The following is a 25,681-nucleotide window of genomic DNA, read 5'->3' on the forward strand; positions in this document are numbered from 1 at the left end:
ACTTGCGAGAGACATAGAAATTAATGTAGTGATTGAACTCACAGGAAATAATGTTTTATTCATAGTGATTTTAAGATTTTCCAGACTGTACCATAAGCCATATCAAGTTTGCAAGCTATGGCACGAGCGCTTGGACCAGTACTACTGGTCCCTGTATCATCGAACACTGCAGTAGCAACGTCTGTTACTGTTTCTTCTTGCACTGCTTTCTGTCCTCTACCAGGTCTAACTCCTAGTGATCCAGTTTCTTCAAACTTCTTAATCATGGCTCTCAGTGCTACAGCTGACATAGGACCTGTATGCAGGTTATGAAGCCTTCTAAATTCCCGAAGGGCAGCTACAGCATTGCACTGTTTAAGGTAAAACAACTTAACAAGTAAAGCATGCTGAGGCAAGGTAGGACGCATATCGAGCACAATTTGTCAGTCATTCGAATAACTGCCTGAACGTTCCCAATCCCTTTTTAAGTGGAATTGGTAGCGCTGCTGTTGTGTACACACAGTAAAATTTGCATAATCCTTTTTACCTGCATTTACTGCAAATATTTGACTTCTTTCAGCTCCACCAGTGCCAAAATTTCCTTTATCGGCAACTTTTGGTACTAAATCTTTTTTTTTTTTCATGGAATTCATCTCCCCATGCCCTCGAAAGTCTCAATATAAAATGTGGTCTCATTCCATGTATTAGTTTTTGCTACAGATACCTCCAAAGAGGGAAAGTTAATTTATGGCCACACTGTATATATATCAGATGTTTCTTTTTTGAATTTTCTTTTTAACCTAATAACTTAAAATCAGCATTATTTTATAAAAATAGAAGAAAATGAATTTATATAAAAGTACATGCTTATTCAGACTTCTTAATCTTTTCTGAACAAATTCTTGTTCTTTATCCTATAAATGATCAATTAGTTTTGAAATGTGAATAAGTCACATGGGATAATGGCAATGATGCAGAGGACACTAACATGCAGAAAAAAAGAGATTATGATGCCACTGTATATGGCTTTGATCAGGCCTCACATGGATTATTGTGCACAAATTTAGTCACCAAGTTTTCATGGTGACGAGAATATGTTAGAAAGGATTCAGAAGATTCACAAATGTGGTCAGTGGTCTTTGGAATGTAAAGTATGAGGACAGATTGAAAGAATGTAAACTGCAAAGCCTTGTGCATAGGAGGAGGATAAGATTGAGACATATAAGCTAACTGGGTTATCAGGTTGTCATAGAAGAGTTTTTTGTAGAATGGGGGGGTTAGAACAAGAGGACATCCCTATAAGAAGGGTGTGAGCAGAGGAGTAAGGAGACGGTCCTTTACGTTGAGTGGTTGTGAGTGGAGTGCACTGCCTGAGTGTGAATGGAGATACATTGAATCAGTTAAGGCACGGTTGGATGAGATTTGTGAGTGACAGTGTGTAATGCCCACGATGAGTCTCAGACTCCGTGGAGGTCAGATGTTAATATTTTCAACCATGCGCTTGCAACCAGTATCTTTGTTATACCATGAAGTTTTGATGAAAACTTCATGGGGTACTACTTCTTTTTTTAACTGTAGACATAATTTCTTGGATGAATTTATGTGCAGTTAATATTTCTTATATCAGGTCCTATAAAAATTTTCATTGAACTTTGAACCTGGAAACTATGAAATTTATAACACAACCAACACAACTCAAAGAAGTTGTCATTATTGCTAAATCCTTAAACTGTTTCATTAATCCCAATTTTATACAAAGGTTTACCAGAACACCTTTTGGGGAGAGAATGATTTCCATTCTTAGCTGCTGCCTTTATTATTTAGTGGGATTATCAGATTTGCTATTCCATTCATAAAGAAATCACTATGCCAATTTCTTTATCAATACTTCATATTAGTATTAACAAGACAGAAAGCATCAAAACAAGTAGGAAATTTTCAAATAAGTTATATTCAGGTAAACGTGCGGGAAAGAAAGGGGGTAGCTATAGTAATTGAACACTAAACATGAAAATAAACTTCATGAATGGTAGGAAATTTCAAGTATAGATGTAGTCAGATTTCAACATGCATAACAGGACAAAGACTTATCACTAAGTCAAACTGAAGAACACTTAGCAGAGAAAAAAGTACAGGAGTCTTCAGAGTAGATATAAAAAGTACTAGTTTTTATTTGTTAACTAAACACTAGAGTAGAAAATGAATGCTAGCATTGAGAAAGATATGCTAACATTAATTTCGAACTTGGTTGTTTCCATTATAAATGCTATTATACAAAAATAATTTAGAGAAAAATGAAAAGCTAATAATGATACAACAGTAAAATCAAAATTGAATGAAATGTTTCAGAACTGCTGTTTGCACAGTTGCAAAATGAAAATGAACCCTCTCAAGTGGAATAAATAAACTACAAGCAGCTAGCATAATAACACCTGCTAAAAACCACATCAATAAACAAGAAGAATGAAAGAAAAAACCATGGATAACACAAGTAATTGACCTTATTGATGAAAGAAGAACATGGAAAAGAAGAGCACATGAAGATTAAGATATAAAACATTGGATAAAAGAATCAAACAGTTATGCAGGAGATTGAAAGAAAATTAGAAAAATAGGCAATGCACTGAGACAGAAGAATTACAAATTAAGAACCAAACCAGAGAAGCACTGCTGAAAGTGAAAGAACTTAAAGGAAAAGCAAAACATACACAGCATAATAATATCAAGGACAAAGATGAGAACATAATCATTGATAAGGAGAAGATAAATGGAAGATGGGTGGAGTACTTATCAGATCTCCATGATGATGATGGTAACATGATAGATGATTTACAACACCTTAAGTTGAATGAAGCAACAGATACCACTCTACCAACAAGAAAGGAGATACAACACATAATTAAGAATCTTCCTAATAATAAATTATTTAGGTGCGATAACATCCTGGCTGAACTGCTGAAAGCTTTGACTGGCTATAATAACTATTTAGTGGAATCCATTCAGATTTATAAAACAATAGAATTACCTGACATCTATCTGCATACCAATTCCAAAGAAAAAGAATGCACAAAATTGTGAGGATTACAGAACTGTGAGACTAATATCCTATGCATCTAAAATTACTTTAACCATCGTTAACAAAGAAAATGAAAGAGCTTTAATCAGTGAATTGAGTGAACAACAGAAAGGCTTCAAAAGAGGAATGGGAACCATTAATGCTATCCTGGAACTAAAATGACTAATAGAAAGATCACTTGAAAGAAATAGGAACATTTACATATGCTTCAGACTTTCAGAAGGCCTTCAACCAGGTAAAACATAATAAAATGTTCAATATATATTAGGTAAATTAGACATTGAAGATCATGTACTTAAGATTATAAAAATGATTTACACCAAACAGAAAATGCAGCTGTTTAACTCTGAGACTTCTGAAGTGAAAATAAAAAGAGGAGTTAGACAAGGTTGTATCCTTTCACCAAATTTAATATCTATAGTGAGACAGTGATGAAAAAGATTGAAAAAAAAAAAAAAAAAGGAATTAGTATCAATGGTATAAAATACAACAATCTTAGATATGAGGATGATACCATTCTAATAGCAGAAAACAAACAAAAAAATTAATCAAATTACTGCAACTACTAATTGAAGAAGGCAAAGAGTTTGGATTAGATATAAATGCAAAAAAAAAACCAAATTTAGCAAAAACTCAAAAGAAAACAGATCCGAGCCAGAAATGTTCATAAACAATATGAAAACTAAACATACAACAGAATACAAATATTTAGGCACCCACTTTACTGCAGATGGAAAGAAAGATAAAGAAATAAAAATAATAACAGCCATAGCTAAAGATGCCCTCTGGAAAAATAAAGATCTGCTCAGAAGTTCTGTGGGTATCGAAGACAAAGAAAAGAATGATAAAAAACATTAGTGTGACCAGTTTTTACATATGAAAGTGAGACCTGGGTATTCAAGAAGAGAGTAAGACAACAGATAATTGCCTTTGAAATGTGGTGCTATAGAAGAACTCTGAAAATCTCATGGACAGATTATGTGACAAATACAGAGAATGAGAACACAGATCTTTATTACAGGAAATGATCCAGAGAAATATTCATAAACAATATTTTCATATTGTTTATGAATATTTATGAAAAAAAGATGATACTGGTAGAACATGTACTGAGAGGTTCAGCAGGACAGAGGATGCTAACAGTTTTAGAAGGAAAAATTATGGGAAAAGGATCAAGAGGTAAAAAACAAAGGACATGGTTTGAAGATAAGATAATTGGACAGGATCACATGGCTATGCAGAAACAAAAAGGAAAGCCGCCAACAGAGAGAACTGGAAGGACATGGTGCTGCACCCGCTCACCGAGGAAGAATAATGATAACTGTTAAGTGGCTATAATGTTGGAGGTTTAATGGATTTTTTACAACACTCAGAAAGGATTAAAAAGAATTTAATACTTCCTATATTTCGTCCTAGTCACTAGGACATCTACGGGGATTACAAAAATAACTAATGTAACATAACACAAATATCATACAATACTAAGCCCAACAACGTGAGTGACACTAAAGTCCTATCTAGGTGGAGTGCCCTCTAAGGGCGGTTGTAGGTGGCCTGGAATATAAAGTAGGACATCTGGTGATGAGTGTTTCCCAAATTTACGGTTGCATTAAACTTCCAAAAATTTGGGAAACACTCATCACCAGATGTCCTATTTTATATTCCAGGCCACCTACAACTGCCCTTAGAGGGCACTCCACCTAGATAGGACTTTAGTGTCACCCACGTGGTTGGGCTTAGTATTGTATGATATTTGTGTTATGTTACATTAGTTATTTTTGTAATCACCGTAGATGTCCTAGTGACTAGGACGAAATATAGGAAGTATTAAATTCTTTTTAATCCTTTCTGAGTGTTGTAAAAAATCCATTAAACCTCCAACATTATGTCTTCACAGCACTTAAGCCTCTATACACGAATTGTAAGTGGCTATGGAATTTCTGTTTGGGGTTCAGGTTGACTAACTATTACTAACACCATGTCTAATTTACAGTGGAACATGTGCATCTTTATAGACATGCATACATTCACATGACAGAGAAGGAAATCATATTGAGTAGCTTACTGTTCTTCATATGGTTTCGTACTGTTTTGGGATACAGTAGTATACATAGTACAGAGAATTTGAAATATGAAATTATTACTGTGTAGTACTAAGCAGAATAAACATTAACATCACATTGAAAAGAATGACTATGTACACATACTGGCAACTGAATTAGAAACCTTTATGGAGATGTATGTAAACATCACTTATGCAGCGTATATGCAAAATAATTGGTCATGAGCATTACCACGTATTCTAGGCAAGTATTTAAGAATGCTGTTGGTCAGTAATCAATCAGTAATGGTGTTGATCCCATTGTAATCAACAACAATGGGAAACACAAAGGATCTTTCAGAGTTCAATAAAGTGCTTATTGTGGGTGCCCATCTGGGTTGGAGCCATGATTTTGAAAACAGAGGGCTGACTTGTTTCTCAAAAGGTAAGATATCCTGGGTGTTTAATCAGTGGAAAAAGAACCAATTTCTTGTCTAAGAGATGCAACTCAGGTCTTAAGACATTCTGTCAGGAAAAGATCACTACCTTCTGTTTGTATGGAAAAACAGAACTTCCACAGAACAGAACTGAAGCATTTAACGAAGGCTGTTCCCGACCCATATCGCATAGAACTATGTGCATGGAATTGAAGAAGATTGGTATTGGAAGTCGCATGCCTATACGGAAACCAGTGATTTCTGCAAAGAACCAGAAAGTTCATCTATAGAAGTGTCATGAAAGCTGTGATAGGACACTGGACTGGAAAAAGTCATATGGTTGACAAGTCACGGTACACCTCGTTCTGCACTGTTGGTAGGCAGAAGAGTTTGATGGGAGTCCCATGAAACAACGAACTCAGCTTGCCTTGAAAACACAAGTTTCTGGAGGTGATTCATTTATAGTCAGAGATGCTTCAGCAGAAGAAGCATTTCAGCGGTCTATCTATAACCTTTGTCTTGCCATGTTTTTTGCATCTGTGACTATCAATTCATCCACTGGAGGAGGGGAAGGTTCTGTTCTAGGTTTCAGGATGTTTCCAAGACCAGATTTCCTACTGATAGCTGCAGATTGGGAAGGCTAGTGAGACTATGGATTTAAGAGAGAAGACAAAGTGAAATTTCTTTCCTGAAAATGAGAAAGGATTTAGGCAGACAGTTTTAAGTATTCTAGGAAACTTACATTGGCCGGAAGGAGGGGAATTCTCTCCATTTTGGGGAACATGTACACAAAACTGAATTATTATTATTACTACTACTACTACTACTACTTTATTCATACAATTGAAACACAGCCAAAACAAGATACCATTCACAATTTCACTAGTAATACAGTGCAATTCAGATTCTGCTGTTGGTCATATAACAGTAGCATTGAAAAATATGTATTCGTGGCTGTTTCAAGTAATGCCACTTTTTGTTGCTGATGTTTCATTCTTGTAAATATAGTAATCTATTTATCTATCTGCCAAACAGCAATCCTTCATGCTCTTATGCAGTCAGCCAAATTTAACTGCTTTGTTTTGTTTTTACTTTAGATAACATTAGATATCACTCATTATATATAAATATATACATATATTGTTATTAGGATTGACTTGGGATGTATACATTTATAAAATTAAACTAGCTGACTCGAACCCGAGAAAGTATAATGCAAAAAACTTTAATAAATCACAACTAGTTTCATCGGAGTCCTGACTTCTTCAGGTGAGTAAGAAATAACACAAAACTTATAAAACTAACAAGGCAAAAAAACATGGACTTTCCAGCTTAATAAAAAGAAGAATAGTAACAGTCATATTTGAATTGGTGACCGCATGCTATTGTTAGCATGAGTTGAATGTGTGTGACAGCTAATTTTAGAGTGCCAGTATTGGATTACTGCACTATGGGAATCAGGCAAATTGTAGCTCAGATTGTTGTTCATGTGTGAAGGATCCAGAACTATTTCTTAGGATTCTATAATTCGTCTTCCAAATTCATCCTTGCATATATATAAATTGGTTGTGCAGTCCCAATTAGAGTTGCTTCATATATATATATGAAGCAACTCTAATTGGGACTCAACTTCATATATATCATATATATATATACAGGGTGTCCCAAAATTCACGCAAGAAATAATTTTGATAGAAAACACAGTTTTTAAATTAAAATTTGTAATTTCTTATTGATTCATAAAGTATACAGTATAGGGTTATGCATGGAATAGCATATCGGGTAAATGGCCTCCACGACTTTGCTGGCACATATGCACTCTATTGTCAAAATTTTCCATGACCGTTTTACATAAATGTGGCTGAATTTCATTGATACAGCACTCAATTTCCTCCTTAAAGGTGTGGGTGGTCGTGGGCTTGTTGGCATAAACCTTAGACTTCAAAAAACCCCAAAGAAAAAAGTCCAACGGCGTTAAGTCACATGATCTGGGAGGCCAATTCTGATCAACAAAACGGGAAATGACTCATGCAGTAATTGAATTGTTTCTCGGGCTGTATGGCATGTGGCACCATCTTGTTGAAACCACGTCGTCCACATCTTGTAATTTAGGCACAAAAAACTGGATTATCATGTCGTGATAGTGAGCACCATTAACTGTTATTGCCTTACCAGCCGTATTTTCGAAGAAGAATGGACTGATAATGCCTCCAGCCCAAAATCTGCACCAAACAGTGACACGTTGTGGATGCATTTGTTACTCAACAATCACTCGTGGATTTTCTGAACCCAAATGCGACAATTTTGTCGATTAACGAAGCCATCAAGATGAAAATGAGCCTCATCGCTGAAGATGATTTTGTTCGAAAAATAAGCATCCATTTGTTGTTCCATAATCCATTCAATGAACTCTCTTCGCTGTGTGTGGTCATTTTTAATAACCCTGAACTGTCAGCTATCACGCTGTCTTTTTTTCCTCGTTGGCAACACTTTACCGCACAAATGGCACTAAATTTAAATCTTGCGTGACAATCTGGGACACCCATATACAATATGTATATACATATTGTACATATATATATATATGTATAAGTTTACTAAAAAAATCACATCAGAATGGCATCCTAATAGATGTAATCCTGATTTATATATGTTCTGTTGTTTCTGTTTACTAAGCTATTGCAATACAGATGTTTATTTTTCTTTTTGTCAATTTACTATTTTATAGTGCAGATTCTCATTTGTTTTTGGTTGGCTAAGAAATATCGATGTTTACTCGACTATCTAAATTTAGCAAAAGCTAAGATTACAAGGATTTATGAGTACAGACCATTTTTGCCATTCATAAGTTATTATACGTGAAGGCATTTCACAGAACATTCTTTTCTTGCTGTATATTAAAAATTTTGCTGTTCATTAATTTCAATAATGTTAAAATGAGGCATTATTAGATCATAATCATCAATTTCCTGATATGGACCCTCAATGGGTGTTCAGACTATTATGACAACCTACATGACTGCTTAAGGGTCAAAGCTGAGAGGAGACCTCCACATAGCCTTTAAAGGAATGTGGAGAACCGACCAGGGCTTCTGACCTAATGTCCAATCCTCATCTTCTCGTGGTGCACCCGTTTGGGTATCTACTTGGATACTGAACGAACGAGGATGGGCTAGCAATTTGGGATTTAGCCGACCAAATTGTATTCTTATTGGTTAAACCAAAATAAAAAAAATGATGGTACAACATGACAAATTTTCATGCCAGCTGGGGCATCGCCCGGTTAAACAAGGCCCCCATTGTTTTCGCCAGGGAACCAGGGCGAACAGCGAAAAGTCAGCTACTGGAACAAATCTGAAAACAAACCCCAACTCAACATCACCAGAGTTAAAGATCGGTACTATTAACATAAGAAGTCTGAATGGCAAAGAAATGGAGCTAGCTGAGGAATTAGATAAGTACAAGGTCGACATAATAGGGGTGACTGAAACAAAAAAGACCAAAACTGGTAAGATCTTTCTGAGCAATAAATACAAAATGTTATATTCAGGCAATGACAATCAAGGAAAAGAAGGGCTATCCATAGTATTCAACACAAAACACGAGGCTAATCTTCTTGAATGGCAGTCAGTTTCAAGTAGAGTAATGTGGGCAAATATGAGAATGGGGAACTGGACGATGAGACTTATTTGTGCCTGGTCCCACAGAAGGTTCTACTAAGGTAGAAGTGAAGGAAATTTCTGAGGCTTTAGAAAAAGCAACTGACACAACGAAAAAGGAAAAGTTGGTCCTTGTTGGGGATCTAAACAGCAGAGTAGGAAATGATTCTGAGACATACAAAAATATTTTGGAAAAATTTGGAGATAAGAGCAAAGCTAATAATAATGGCAAATGTCTGTTGGATTTCTGCTCAGGACATGGACTGGTTATTACTAACACCATGTTCCAACATAAAAATGTGCATAAATTCACATGGAGAGAAGAGGCTAGGAATAAGAAAAGTCTCATTGACTATGTTATTGTTGATAGTGATGTTTTCTCCCTGGTGCAGGACACCAGAGTGCACAAAGGATTTGAAATTGGAAGTGATCACTATTTAGTCTTGAGCAGGATAAAATTGAATTTCATATTGAAAAGAATGACATGTAAGAAAGTTTTAAAGCGAATAAAAGTTGAGAAGCTCAGATGTGAACTGTAGACTAAAATACACAAAGATTATTGAAGAAAAAATGAAAGAGTTTGAGAACAGGAATCAACCCTTGGAGATTCGATGGCAAACTCTGAAGAAAACATTGATTCAGCCAGAGAGGCATGTGGTGAGGTTGTCTGCAAGGATAAAAAAATCAGAACTCCATGATGTTGGAGGCTTAATGGATTTTTTTTTTTTTTTTTTTTCCCACACGCAGAACTCTATGGTGGACACAGGAAGTTAAAGAGGCAGTGAAAGAAAAGAAGAAAGCATATCAAATGTTTCTGTCAAATAAGTCAGCTTGTGCTCTTAGAGAATATAGAGACAAATGCAATAATGCTAAACACTGTGTAAAACTAGCTAAACAAAAGTCATGGGAGGACTTTGGCAAGAATATAGAAAATAAATATCAAGGTGGCGGCAAAATATTCTGGAGGTTGTTGAAGCTTAGGAATGGAGGAAAGAGTGCTGTAAAAGGAGTTAGAGATGATAAAGGTGACATGAAAACAGGAGAAAAAGATATCCTTGAAGTATGGAGTAATTATTTTGAAAAATTGCTAAATGAAACAAGCATAGCACAGTGGTAAAAAACATTGACCAGGCATGCAGTCAGGAATATATATCCATACTGGAAGTAGAAAAAGCCATCAAAGGCTTGAAATGTGGAAAGGCAGCAGGAGTAGATAATATTCGACCAGAAATGCTGAAGTATGGTGGTATAAGAGTCTTACAGTGGCTACACTGCATAGTTCAGGAAGCCTGGACAGAGGGACAAATTCCCGATGACTGGAGTAGAGCTCTCACAGTACCAATATATAAAAAGGGAAATAAAACTGAATGTGAGAATTACAGAGATATTTCCCTACTGAGTGTTCCTGGCAAGATCTATGCAAGTATACTTGAGAAACGGTTGAGAAGAATTGTGGAAGAAAAGCTTGGTAAAGAACAAGCTGGATTCAGGCCAAATAGAGGCTGTCAGGATCTGATCTTCACTTTACGACAAATAGTCGAGAAAGCATGGGAATATAACAAAGATCTGTATTTAACTTTTGTCGATTTGGAAAAGGCATACGACAAGGTGCCAAGAGAGAAGCTATTCAATACGCTGCAGTTATATGGTGTCAATGGGACATTATATCAAGCAATACTTAGTCTTTATTTGAGTTGTAAGTCAGCAGTTGGAATTGAAGGAAGTACAGGAAGATATTTTAATGTTAAATCTGGTGTGAGACAAGGATGTACATTATCCCCTCTGTTATTCATTATCTATATGGATCACATTATGAAGGAAAGTGGTATTAAACATGGTATCAAAATTGGAGATGTTAATGTCAGCTATTTGCTTTATGCGGATGATGTTATACTTCTAAATAAATCCGCTACAAGTCTCCAAGATTCCCTGACTAATTTGAATAACTGTTGTAATAGATATGGTATGAAGGTCAGCAATAAAAAGACAAAAACAATAAAAATAGGCAGAATCACTGAAAATGTCAACTGCATTTTGAACTGAGAAACAAGTAAAACATTTCAGGTACTTAGGCACGATTTTTAGTGAGGATGGTAACGGAATCAACAAAACTGGTATGATAGCAAGTCAACTGAATAAATTCATATGGAATAAGAGAGAAATTAGTCTGAACACTAAATTAGCTGTATACAAGACAGTTTTCAAACCAGTTTTAACTTATGAATCTGAGAGCTGGGTCAGAAGTAAAACACTTGACAAAGACTAGAGACCGCAGACATGAGAGTCCTGAGAAAGATTATAGGTGTGAACAGATGGCATCAATGGCAATATCATATTAAAAATGAGGATATTAGGAAAGAACTTGACATTGTCAGCATCCAGGAATGCGTTAGCAGAGCTAATCTCAGGTGGTATGGTCACTTAAACAGAATGGGCGAGGAAAGATTGGCAAAACAAGTGTTCTCTGCCAGGTTGGCAGCAAAACGACCCAGAGGAAGACCAAGATATAGGTGGATTGATGCTGTACAAAGTGCCTTAGACGATAGAAATATAAGATCTGATAATGTTGGAGTCTTGACAAGTAACAGATTGATTTGGAGGAAAATTGTAGATAGGAAGTTAGTGATGATGTAATTTTTGTCATATAGTACTATCATATCCTGCACACCCTTTGAGGGTACATGGCAGGAATTTGATGATGATGACATGACTAAGTTTACATTATTACTAATCTTCTCTCAACAGTTTCCCTCCAAATTAGTCTATTACTTGTCCGCCCTCCAGTATTGTTGTAGCTAACATTTCATTCTTCTAAAGCACTTCTGACTGAATTGAAATACCTAAACTTTGGTCTTCTTCTGGGTCATTTTCCTGCAATCTTGGCAACAAACACCTGTTTTGCTGACCTTTCCTCTTCCATTCAGTTCAAGCAACTATAGATACCACCTTAAATTAGCCCTGCTCACACATTCTTGAAAGCAAACAATATCAGATTACTGCCTAATGTCATTATTTTTAATATGATTCTGCCATTGATGCCATCTGTTCAACCCCTAATCTTTCTAAGAACTCTCTTATCTGTGGTCTTTAATATTTCACCAAGTGCTTTATTTCTAACCAAATTCTCAGATCCATAGCTTAAAACTGATTTGAATTGTATATTGCTAATTTAGTGTTTTGACTAATTTCTCTCATATTTTACATAAATTAATTCAACTGGCTTCCAATACCAGCTTTGTTTATTCTGTTGTCTATTTCTAGATTTAACTTGCTATCTTCACTAAAAACTCTGCCTAAATAGATGAAATATTTTATTTGTTCTAAAGACTCTCCATTCAGAATATAGCTGAAGTTATCCATGTTCCTGTCAATTTTCACAGTTTTGGTCTTTTTATTGCTGATTTTCAAGCCAAATTTGTTACAGCTGTCATTCAACCTAGAGAATCCTGGAGAACTGCATTGGATGTGTTTATGAGTACATAATCTGCATGAAGCTAAGTTTGATATCTCCAATTCTAATACCAGGTTTAATGTCACTTTCTTTCATAATGAATTTCATAATGTTCCATTTTTGAATAGCTCCCTGGGCACCTTGCTGTATGCCTTTTTCAGATCTACAAAACTTAAGCACAGACCCATGTCAATTCCCATGATTTCTTGACTATTTGTTATAAAATAAAATGAAAATCTGATCTTGACAACCTGTATTTGGCCTAAAGCCACTTGACCTTCTCTACATTTCTCTTTCATAATTTTTCTCAATCTCTTTTCAAGTATGCTTGCATAAATCTTACCTGAACATTTAGTAGACAAATTATTCTGTAATTCTCACATTCAGCATTATCTTTTTTTTTTTTTTTTAATATAGATGGGGACTATGAGAACTCTACTCCAACCATGTAAAATTTGACCTTCTGACCAGTCCATCTGAATTAGGCAGAGTAGTCACTGTAAAACTTTATACCTCCATTGAGCATTTCTGGTCAAATATCATCTACACCAGCTGCCTTTCTTTCCACATTTCAAGCTTTTAAACAGCTTTTTCTATCTCAAGTGTTGAAATGTACTCCTGGTTGCATTTCTCTTAATTTTTCTTTGTATTCTTTTAGGGCATCTGCCAGCTAACTTGCTAGGAACTTTCAGTATGCTCTATTCTTTTCCAGTACTGCTTCATTAACTTCTTATGTCCAAAATGGAGTTTTTATTTTTCTATCCTTGCATGCAACTTTACTGCATGCCTCCCTGCCTAAATCAATCAAGAAATATCAATGTTTATTCTTTCTAAATTTAGCAAAAGCAAAGATTTATGTACTATTATGCTATACGAAAATTAAATTATTTTAATTGTAAATCATGCTATACGAAGACATTTCATAATGTATGCTTTTCTTGCTATATGTTAAAAATCTAGCTGTTATTTCTTTTTAAATTGTGTTAATTTCAGTAATGCAAAACTGAGGCATGAATACATATTGCTGATTTCTGTCATTTGTGTACTACAAAACTAAAAGCAAAATCCTGTTTCTTAGCACAGTTTCCTTCTTTGTAAAATGTCTATGGGAAATTTGTATTTACAATTATTTTGTAAAACCTTAGCTGCATATGTTTTAAAATGCTTCAAAATGAAAATTTTTTTCCAGGAATCGTTCACTTATCATTTGGTGTCAAAAGTAAATGTGGCATGCATTTGGAGTGCAATTAACTCTTGGGTTCAAAATCGTTCTGCTAGAATGTACATATTAAGTGACTGATGTTAATCAGTCATATAATTTGCTCTAAGTAATTAAATTAATTTCCTGGTCTTACAATAAAATTAGTTTATTATTATTAATTGTAGCATGGACTATCAGTTAGTAAAAGTATATAATTTTACTTAAAAGTTGAATAATATAAAGGGTGGGAGAGATCCACATGTTTGAACGCATAAAAGATATAAAAGAAGAAGAAGAAGACAGCATAAATCAGGCTTGGCATTCCACACAACTACTACAGGCCATCAAGTACTTTGGAAACAAACAAAAATGGCATATATTGATCGTAACTGTTTTACAAGAAAGTTTACAAGAAGCCTCATAAATGCTTAGGACCCTACATAATGCAATAAAAATCATAAAAACCTCAGTACACTTCGTACTATAGGTGGGCTAAGGATTCCCCCCCCCTCTATTTTTATCAATTTATTTATTGTATTTTTAATTTTAAATAATTTAACATCATTAGAACAGTTTTTACATAGTTTGGAAACCCTACTCTAGAGACCAAACATGGAACTTCTTCAAACCACTTCAGGCTTTCAATAAGTAGAGTGGTGGGCTCATACCAGATAATGAAATTCATCAACCTAAAATAGATTTTGGGTATTTCAACATACAGAGGCTTATAAATAAATATTAAAAATGTCATACCAAAATAAGCTTTGAGGATCGTGCTGAAACAACTAATTAATAATACACTACAATAGATAATTTATTATTATTACCACAATTCTATTGGAGTCAAAGACTTATAGAGGGAGAAGTTTTACAAGCTTCCTTAGTAGAGTAGCTAACCATTCTGGCTTACCTGAGACAGTCCAAATCCTTATCCATTGTTATGGATAAGGATTTGAATGTGTCTGAAAGTCCCCAATTTTGCAAACAAGGCATTAGAATTTTTAAAGAAAAGAAAAAAAAAATTAAGGGAAATGAATTTTGTAAACTAGGGCTTGTAATAAAGTATTTACCTCTGGTTTGAACTATCGTTGTGATTCTGATTTCAGTTGTTACGCTTCAGCAATAGATAGATGACACTAACAAAAGTAATATCGTCTTATTATTTTTACGACTATTTTGCTACTTTTGTTTAGGAGTGCCCCTGTTTTAATGTCATTGGTTTTTTACTCAAGAATTCTTAAGGCATTGGAGATGTATTTTAGAGACAGATATATGTAGCTTATAGAGGGAGAAGTTTTACAAGCTTCCTTTGTAGAGTAGCTAACCATTCTGGCTTACCTGAGACAGTCCAAATTCTTATCCATTGTTCTGGATAAGGATTTGAATGTGTCTGAAAGTCCCCAATTTTGCAAACAAGGCATTAGAATTTTTAAAGAAAAGAAAAAAAAATTAAGGGAAATGAATTTTGTAAACTAGGGCTTGTAATAAAGTATTTACCTCTGGTTTGAACTATCGTTGTGATTCTGATTTCAGTTGTTACGCTTCAGCAATAGATAGATGACACTAACAAAAGTAATATCGTCTTATTATTTTTACGACTATTTTGCCTACTTTTGTTTAGGAGTGCCCCTGTTTTAATGTCATGGGATTTTTACTCAAGAATTCTTAAGGCATTGGAAATGTATTTTAGAGACAAATATATGTAGCATAATAGAAGAAAATTCACACATGCCTTTTCTTGGATGTTGTTGCCTGTCTTCTTTCTGCAGTGTGCAAACTTCTGCTGTTGTAGTGTTGAAAGGGAAGTAGGGGGGGGGGTGGATTAGGCAATGTGGGAGAATTAATTTGAAAAAACCTGGGTTTTTTTTGTATAATATATACATATATTATATTTTTTTTAAGGGTGGGAAAAAGCAGCTCGAAACAGCTTGCACCCAGTCAACCCCTTCCTCTAAAAAACCAGTTGCTATTTTCATCTTTTTCTCGCCCTACAAAAAAAGTGCTCCTCCCACCCTTAAAAAAATATATGTATATATTATACAAAAAAACCCAGGATTTTTAAAATTAATTCTCCCACATTGCCTAATCCCCCCTCCCACTCACCTTTCAACACCACAACAGCAGAAGTTTGCACACTGCAGAAAGAAGACAGGCAACAACATCCAAGAAAAGGTATGTGCGAATTTTCTTCTATTATGCTACATATATTTGCTCTAAAATACACCTGCAATGCCCTAAGAATTCTTCAATAAAGAGTCAATGACATAAAAACAGGGGTATGCCAAAACAAAAGTAGGCAAAATAGCCGTAAAATAATAGTCTTTAAGAGAGGTAAACATGGGAGATTTCCCAGAAATAATACCCATGTAATATCGTCTGTTCATAGGTTCCACAGATTGAAAGCAAGTCACCATCAAACCCTCTTAGTAATACTTAAATGGTTCTCTGTAAGAATATAACAGGACTAATTAAAAATAGCATTATTACAGGGAAGAAACATGACCCTTAAAAAAAGAAGCAGAGAGGAAACAGTTGACTTTTGAAATGAAATGCTTCAAGAAAATAAACAGAATTTATTGCACAGAACACAAGATTAATGCATAAGTGCTACATGATTTCAATATCCCTAACTCGATGATTCTTAACACAGTTAAAAAGTACAAGGGTGGTTCGTTAAGTTTCTGGCCTGACTAACTTTTAGAGGTGATCAAAAGAAAACAACTGTGTCACTTTTCAATCTCCCTTTACGTCAACAAACTTTTCACATCTTTAAATTAACATTTCTATGCCCTTGAAAAAATATCTGTATTTTTGTCTGCAAAATGGCGTAAAACTGCATCTTTGACCTCATTGTCATTTGCAATTTTTTTTCCTCGAAGGTCTTTCTTCAGGTTCGAGAAGAGGTATTAGTCACTGGGTGCTAGATCTGGGAGTTCAATCTCCTGGAAGCAACAGTCCTTCACTGCAGTTTTTGCAACATTAGCCGTATGGACTGGAGCATTGTTGTGAAGCAGGCAAACACCATGACTCAGCATTCCTTGTCTCTTGCACAGTTTGTGCAAGAGTGAAGCATAATTTTTTGCATTCACAGTGGTACTCCTTTCCTTGAAGTCAATCAAGAGATTCTCTGGCAATCCTAAAAGACTGTTGCTATGATCTTCTTCGTGGACCAAGTGAATTTGGCTTTTCTTGAGTGCTTCGCCTGGTTTGTACCACTCTGTGGATTCCCTTTTGGAAAGAGGATCATAATAAAGGACTATGGTTTCATCCCTGGTGACAATGGATTCCAGTACTTCTGATTCCCTTGGCAAAGCTCTAAAAACTTGCAGGAACAGGTCACAGGATGATCCTTCTGAATTGAAGAGAGAAGTCGGGGCACTCACCTTGCACTGCCCTCTGTCATGTGAAGCTTCTCATGAATGATGCGAAAGATGGTTGTTATAGAAAGCCCCAACCTTGCTGAGATTATTTTGAGCTTCAGATTCAAATTTCTTTGAACTGTCATTGGGCAGTTCAATTCTCCCCAACAAGAGAGACATTTTCCTCAGTCATCACTTCTACAGGCCAACCATCACAAGGATCATCTTCGATGTTCTCTCCCTAGGCAAAAATGTTTAGTCCATTCCTTCACAGTGGAATATGAAGAAGTTTCTCTTATAAACACCATCCAATCGCTGCTTGGTGAAAGATTATCACAGCATGATACTCAGATTTTTAACATTACAGCCACTTAGTGTGCCACGTGTCAGTCAAATGAGTGCCTCCCAACTGAATGCCTCAAGTAGAGAGTTGAAATTGGTACACTAAGCTCCCCACAGATGGTGCTATCTGTCACACGCAGCATTTTAAAATTGGCATGAATTTTGCATGTCAGGCTGGAAACTTTTGGAACCTACCTCGTGTCAAATTCATTAGTTTGGCTACACTGTGCAAATGGAACCCAAAAGACTTCCTCTCTTGGTATTTCAGGACATTATGGAGTACAAGACCCAGGGTAAGACAAAAATTAACATGACATAAAGCTCTTAGAACTGCATTGGACTTAAGTTGTTTGCATATGAAAGAGCTTCTTTGGACAAGGGTGGAAGGCTCTTATCCATGAGAGACTCAACCTATCTGAAAGTGAATAATATGCATTTTATTCAGTTAAAATTAAGACAAACACGATAAAAGAATGATAAAGGAAGTAACTGTGGGTGGGACTTTATTATTTATTATTATTATCTGAGACTTCCAGGGAGTCGATCCATAATGCAGGGCATAGATCACCCACACTAGCAATAATAGCTTCTGATGCACTCACTACTTCAACAGGCAAGCTGTTTCACTCAACACTCAGTGAGAAAAAAATCTAGCCCTCATTCCTTGGTTAGCTGCACACAAGCTTATCTTCCACAGATGTTTCCTTATCCTCTCCCCAACTTTCATATCATGACATGTTTCATCAGTTGATAACCTATTGTGTATAGAATCCTATCACATCATCCTTCTTTCTTCTGTTTACCAGTGTCTGAGGTCTGCATACGCTGTCCATATTACTATATATTTATTATTACTCTACTTTGTTCTATGATATTCCTTAAAGTAATAAACAACAATCCAACCGATTCTAAAATCAACTTGCTCATGCCTCAATATCTTTTCTATTTCACTTTTAATCCTATTTAACAAAATTTCACAAAAAAAATTGCAGGTACTAACAGTTCGGTAAGACCATCTTTTCTTTGGAATTATGGTTCTTCATTCCATTATTTTGGGTATCTTTCTGCTCTAGCACTTTAGTAAAGATTATTTCAATTTATTAGCAGAAATTTCTTTGTCTGAAGCATTTCTATTGATATTATCATTGTCACATGCCTTACCACTATATTCTTCTCTATTACATTAACTATTGTTACACCCCGATACCTTCAGAATGTAGAATTCCCAGTTATCATGGTGTAACATGAAGAGAAAATAAAATAAAACCCCTGTATAAAAACTAATAGATGAATTATTTAAAAGAAAGAAAAATATTCTTGCATCCAAGTAAAATATATAACAAAAAAAAAAGGTGTTTGTTGAACTAACTAATAAAAGAAGGAATATATTAGTGTTGTGATATAAAAAAAAACAAATTTAGCTAAGTAAGACAGAAAAGGATTAGTCATAAGAAATTGTATGTGAGAGGCTAGAGATTAAAATATTAAGTAAATTCATAGAAAAATTTTGGAAGGGGAATTAAATTAGCGGCTAGCAAAAGAAAAACAACAGACTATCGTTCAAGGTCAATTCCTGAATTGAGATGTCGTCACGGGCTCGCCGACCAAAGGATGTTTGGCAGAAAAATGCCACCCTAATTGGTTGGTGAAGTCGAATCATGTAAGGGGTGGAGAAAAGAAATTAAAGAAGATGCCATTAGGAGTCAAGGTATAAAAGGGTTAAAACCCCCCCCCACAGGGGCTTTTTTCCTGGGATAGTTTCTTCACGAGCTCCTTCGTATAGGTTTTCATGCGGTTTTCCTGAGTGGCGAGGTTGGAGTTAATCTCCATCGTCACAACAAGGAAACAAAAGTGAGGATTTCGATTCCGTACTTCCTATGGTAAGAAACGAGGAGTGCCATTTAGCCAAAGGAAAGAAGGAATTATCTATGCGTTTCATCATCCAATGACAACTGTGAAAAAAGGAAATCTCTAAAGAAGTCGGTGTCCACGTGGCGAGTTTCACAGCCATTGTACAGATGATTCAAAGTGTGTCCTTAATTACGAAAAGTTAAGATCTCGTAAGCACAGTTCAATACCAAAAGAACTTAGGAGTAACAGATTATAAGAGAGATCATAGTTCAATCGGAAAGAGGTAGAGGCCAACATAGAAAACTCAAGAGAAAAAGGTACTGTAAAATTCTCGTGTTAACTGAAAATCGTCTGTAATTGTAATCATTATTCTATTACTGAACTGTTGAAGAGACTAAGGAAAATTATACTAGGACTTTAGTACATGACTGATTATAATGAAAGTATGCTTGCTAATATTAATATTATATAAGTAATTCATGTGTCAATGAGAATTATGTATTGTAACGTATAGGAAAGTTTTAAATGTCAAAGTTATGTGTTAGTACAGTGAAAGGATAATTTAGTGTAGATAGTTTTAGATAGTAAAATAGAGTAAGTTGATCACATATGTCCATGTGCTACAGCATATAGCGTATATTCAGACTAATATAGGGTTAACTAAGGTGTTAATTAGATCTGGGATTATACATATGATTTTATGTGTTGAATTTGTTATGGCGGCATGATCGCAATACCCATATAGGATCATAGCCAAGTTACTTGTGATAAGCTAATGTTATTTTGTAAATATTTTCTTAGTATTGAATTGAATTATATTAGAAATTGAATTGTACCATGTTAATGAGGTTAATAAATCTTTGTTCATTGACAAAACAGTTGTCTGAAATTGCTGCCCAATGCACAACTTGAAAAACGTACGAACCTAATCATGCGGGAAATTAATGTGTTAAGAAACGAGATAAAGTGTCACGACTGCAATATTGTTTCACATTCAGACATATTTGAGTAATTGCTCCTTGTTTTTGTATTTAATATCTCAAACTAAATGTCCCAAAAGGCGCAGTATAATATAAATATTAGGGACACTAAGGGGAGAAATAGCTTAAATATTTGTATTTTGGGGTGATATCTCGTGCATAGATAATAATTGAACATAGATAAGCAGAATTTCACTAGATAGAATAAAACTCATAAATTGGGACACAACACTATCCTATTTTTAAATACTCATCTAGTGTAATATTTAGATCCATACTTAGAGGGTTTTTTCGTTATTGTACTTAAGTCACTTATATATTATTTTGCACATTAATCAGCGTGCTCACTCCATCTTTCAACAATCGTATCCTCTTCAGTTGGCACAACAACATTTTTATCCATTCTTATATTTTTCTTGCTTATTCTTTCATTCAGAGCATATTTTCCTTTTTACTTCAAATTTTCCAATAGGGTCTAACTCTGCAGCCTTCCATGCTTTTTCTGGCATACTATCCACATAATTTCTCTTCCTAAGCTTTTGACTAACTTATCTTTTTCTCTATAATTTCTCAGATGAATTTCTTTAATTCTCAGAAATTTAGTATTTTCAAACAGCATTTTAACTTTATGCCTTTCTTCATACACAGTCTTTTGTCACCTCATTAAATACTACATACTAGTTCTAAAATTTTTCCATTGCCTTTCTACTGTCTTCTGAACTTTCTTCTTTTCCAGATTCTAGTTTTCTCATTCTCTGAATATGAAAACTATCTTTATAACATTAACATTTCCTTTATTTTGCTCAATTTTAATTTAGACATACCATAATCTTTCCTTCTTCTTTGATTTTTTTTCCTTACTCATCTTAGCTGTCCATAAATAATGATCAGATCTTATGTCAACTCCTTGCCTTGCTTTAAAATTTAAGCGTGGGCTTTTGATACCATCCCTGATTGCAATGTGATCAATCTGTTATTGTTTTTACCTATCTGGTGATATCCAGATCATTTACATATGTCTTTATGTTTAAATAAGCTTTCTTGTGTTATTGATGAGGTATCATTTCACAAAATGATACCAGTAAATAACATTCATATTTCATTGCCCATATGCTTCATTAACTGCTGCTCCATTAACTTCTGCAAACTTTGGCATTCATATATGCACCATAAAAATATCATCATTGAAAATGTCAACTGTGTTGTGAATGGAGAACCTGTGGAACAAGTAAAACATTTCAGCTACTTAGGCACAATTTTTACTGAAGATGGTAAACTAAATATAGAAATAGACAACAGAATCAGCAAAGCTGGTATCATGGGAAGTCAATTGAATAAATTCATATGGAATAAGAAAGAAATTAGTCGGAACACTAAATTAGCTGTATACAAGACTGTGTTCAAACCAATTTTAACTTATGGATCTGAGAGCTGGGTCAGAAGTAAAACACTTGACCAAAGACTAGAGACCGCAGATATGAGAGTCCTGAGAAAGATTAGAGGCGTGAACAGATGGCATCAATGGCAATTTCATATTAAAAATGAGGATATTAGGAAAGAACTTGACATTGTCAGCATCCAGGAATGCGTTAGCAGAGCTAATCTCAGATGGTATGGTCACTTAAATAGAATGGGAGAGGAAAGATTAGCAAAACAAGTGTTCTCTGCCAGGTTGGCAGGAAAACGACCCAGAGGAAGACCAAGATATAGGTGGATTGATACGGTACAAAGTGCCTTAGACGATAGAAATATAAGATCTGATAATGTTGGAGTCTTGACAAGTAACAGACTGATTTGGAGGAAAATTGTAGATAGGAAGTTAGTAATGATGTAATTTTTTCATGTAGTACTGTCATATCCTGTACACCCCTTGAGGGTACATGGCAGGAATTTGATGATGATGATGATGATGAAATATCATCATACCATGATGATATTTGGTATTATTTCTTTCAAACATTTCTGCAATTTTTTAAGTAAATTCTCCTTTTCTTGAAGATCCTTATCACAAATAATTTAATATCTCTTGAATATCTCTAGTCATTATTATTCAGTCACTTAATCTTGCAATTCATCAATCTTTTATTTGTCTCATCACTCCATTTAAGTGCCTATAATGTAGAAACAGAAATACAAAAAAATGCATAAAATTAAAAAATGAAAATAAATCAATATCACAAGTGAGAGTTGTAAATTTGATATAAGTTCACAAATTCTTGTAAGTGAAAGTCATATTAAAAAAGGTGCCATCTGCTCAGGTTTTTTATCAGATCTTAATACAGAATCTAACAGCAAATCTACAGTTTCACATTTCTAAAGCTTGTCCATGTTAGTTAACAAGATGATACAATATTAATAATACTGTATCATCTTATTTCCTAATAATTTGTTGGATCTTCATGATTTGAAACACAGTTTGAACATTCCATTTTGCAATCAGAGCAGTGTGACAAAATCATGTTTCCCAGGTGCAAAATTCACAATATTAGCCACACCATCTGTATGCAAAACGATAAGTCAAAGGAAATGACTGTCTTGGTTAGTACAAATGATTTGAGAGGCATGAAGTATTCTATGAGTGAGGATGTAAAGAAGCTGTTTGAAAAGCAAAACTGAAGAGTGAGAAGATGAAGACTAAGTATTCTACCAAGTCATGATAGATGCAAACTGAGGAGAGCATTGATAGACAATGAGTCTATATGTAGATTATGCAAAAGGAATGGTTTGGAATTTGTGGGTATGTGGCCTCTGTTTAACAGAAAGAACGATTTATACAATGCTGATGGACTGCATCTAAATGGTTTTGGTGGATCTAGAAAGTGCTTTGTTCACCAAGCATGCTGAATTGCAAATTCAGGGAAACTTAAGCAATTTGGGTGGAAGCAAGTGAGTTTGTGTGCCAATGAAGCGAGTGTGTGTGAGAATAACCAAGTGAGGAATCTATTCTCTGAAAAAAATATTGAATAAGGTAGTCAATTCGGAAAGTAACGGTGGGTGGGATACTAAAGAGATGCCGCAGTATCTATAAACTAATGCCACAGGTATCAGGAACAAGAGGGAGGAGTTTTGGGATTGGTTAAGTGCAACCTCATCAAAAGTTATAGGCATTAGTGAGCATGGCTAACAGCAGATGATTTAGTTACTGAGATGGAATGTAAAGAGTATGGTATTTTCAGGGAAGATAGAGAAGATAGGATGGGGGGGGGGGAGTACTGCTGATGAAAGCAGATGAATTGAAGCCAAAAAGAATAGGGGCCAGGCAGGAGGGTGGCTGCTCATTTGAAACAATTCGGTGTGAGATTAAGGCCAGTAAGACAAAATATACAGTTGGTTGTTGCTATAAGCCAGGGAGTTCAACAGATGATCTGGAAGACATGCATCAGTAAATTAGTACAATGAGTACAGGTCGAGTGATTATTATGAGAGACTTCAGCTATGGAGATATAGACTGGAAGAAAAATCACATGACAGGAAGAAAATAAAATTTATACACCTGCTAAGAGATAATTACTTAAAGCAGCATGTGATGGGGTGAGAGAGTATTGGACCTGGTTCATAGGATTAGAAGAGATATCCATAACAAGGTGACAACATTGCCTCCATATAACAAGAAAAAAAAAAAAAAGAAAGAAAAAAAGGACCATGGTGAAAGCAACATGAGGAATATTCTATCAAGAAGGAGTACTTGTGGAACTACAAAGCAGGTGATTATGACATGCTTGGGAAAAAGCTTAAATCCGTACCATGGAATATAACACTGCAGGGTAAGGATGTTAGTAGTGCATGGGATATAGTCAGGGGTCATCTAGAAGAATTAGTATACTAGAGTAAGGAGGATTAATCAGGTAGGAGGAGTTAGATGGATGAGTAATATCATTAAGAACAAGCTGCTGAAGAAGAAAATGCTGTGGAGGGTATATAAAGAGTTAAGGTGACCAGCAAACTCATGAACAGTACAAGGCTCAGAAAAGAAAGTTGACCAAAATGGTAAGGAAGGCAAAATCAGATTATGAGAAGAATTTAGCCAAGCAGACCAAAGGAAATCCCAAAGAGTTCTTTCGTTATGTGTCAAGTAAGAGGAAGAAAATTACTATGGAAAATTAACCTTAATGAGTGATAATGGTCACGATGTGACAGAAGCAGATAAAATAGTCAAGTTACTGAATGACCACTTAACAAGCGTATATCATTTTAGTGATGGTACTGCTTTAACCTATGTGACAGACACTAATGTGGGAACAGAGGTGAAGGAATTGGAGGTTCTTAGGATATTGCAGAATCTCAATGTAAATACAGCTGTGGAATTAGATGGGATATCACTGTGGGTTTTGCGAGATGCCTTTGACTGGGCTCTTTAAGTCTCAGCTCTGGTAGAGTTCCAAGGGAGTGGAAAGAGGGCAAAATAATACTTCTGCATAATGGAGGTTCAAAGACTGCAGTAGCAAATTATAGACCAATCAGTATCTCAGGAGTGGTGGTAAAAGTACTAGAAAATTAGTAAAAAAAAGAGAATTCAAGAATGAGTAAATAAAAATATGATATTGTATGAGGGTCAATTTGACTTTGTTAAGGGTTGGTCACACTTTACTCATTTACTAACTTTTTATAATAGAGTAACAGTTGAGTTGGATAAAGGAAATGGCTACACGGTGTTGCAAAGGCATTTAACCAAATACCACATGGAATTCTGTTAAGTAAATGACAACAAATGGGGATGGATATGACATTGGTTAAGTGATAAGAGGATGGCTGCTGGACAGATATCAAAAAATGGTATATGAAGGGAGAGCATCGAGGTGAAAACAGGTTTCTAGTGGTGTGCTGCAAGGTTCAGTGCTGGGACCATTGCTGTTTAATTTGTACATAAATGATGTAGAAAATATCCTGAAAGGAGATATTCAGTTGTTTGCTGATGATGCGAAATTTGAAGAGTAATAGTTAATCAAGGTTTTTTTACTTTTGAGAGAAACCTGCGGAATGAAATTAAGAATTATCTACACATTCACACAAGAAAAGTATATTTAATATACTGCAAGATATTTCATTTTGAAAATAATAAACTATCATCAGTAGCTGACAGAAAACAGTTTTTTTACAAGGTAGAATACAAACAATTGATCACTCAAAATTAGAACGAGCCGCGTGATGTTATATCATTAATCACGATATCATCAATTAATGATCACATCATTAATTGATGAAACATCATGTGGCTCATTCTAATTTTGAATGATCAACTGTTTGTATTCTACCTTGTATAAAACTGTTTTCTGTCTAGCCACTGATGATTGTTTGATATTTTCAA

At 35.0% G+C, this 25,681-nt stretch overlaps 1 protein-coding gene across 4 annotated transcripts in view; it reads right to left on the minus strand.

Moving 5' to 3' along the window:
* Positions 1 to 25,681, minus strand: part of LOC150104343 (ralBP1-associated Eps domain-containing protein 1-like) — a 485,081-nt gene that overhangs the window by 202,831 nt on the left and 256,569 nt on the right. The gene's annotated exons all lie outside the window — the stretch shown is intronic.

The sequence above is a fragment of the Typopeltis vanoorti genome, chromosome 8 (assembly GCF_054136105.1).
Source record: "Typopeltis vanoorti isolate ZY-2024b chromosome 8, IOZ_Tvanoo_1.0, whole genome shotgun sequence".
NCBI classification, from domain to species: domain Eukaryota; kingdom Metazoa; phylum Arthropoda; class Arachnida; order Uropygi; family Thelyphonidae; genus Typopeltis; species Typopeltis vanoorti.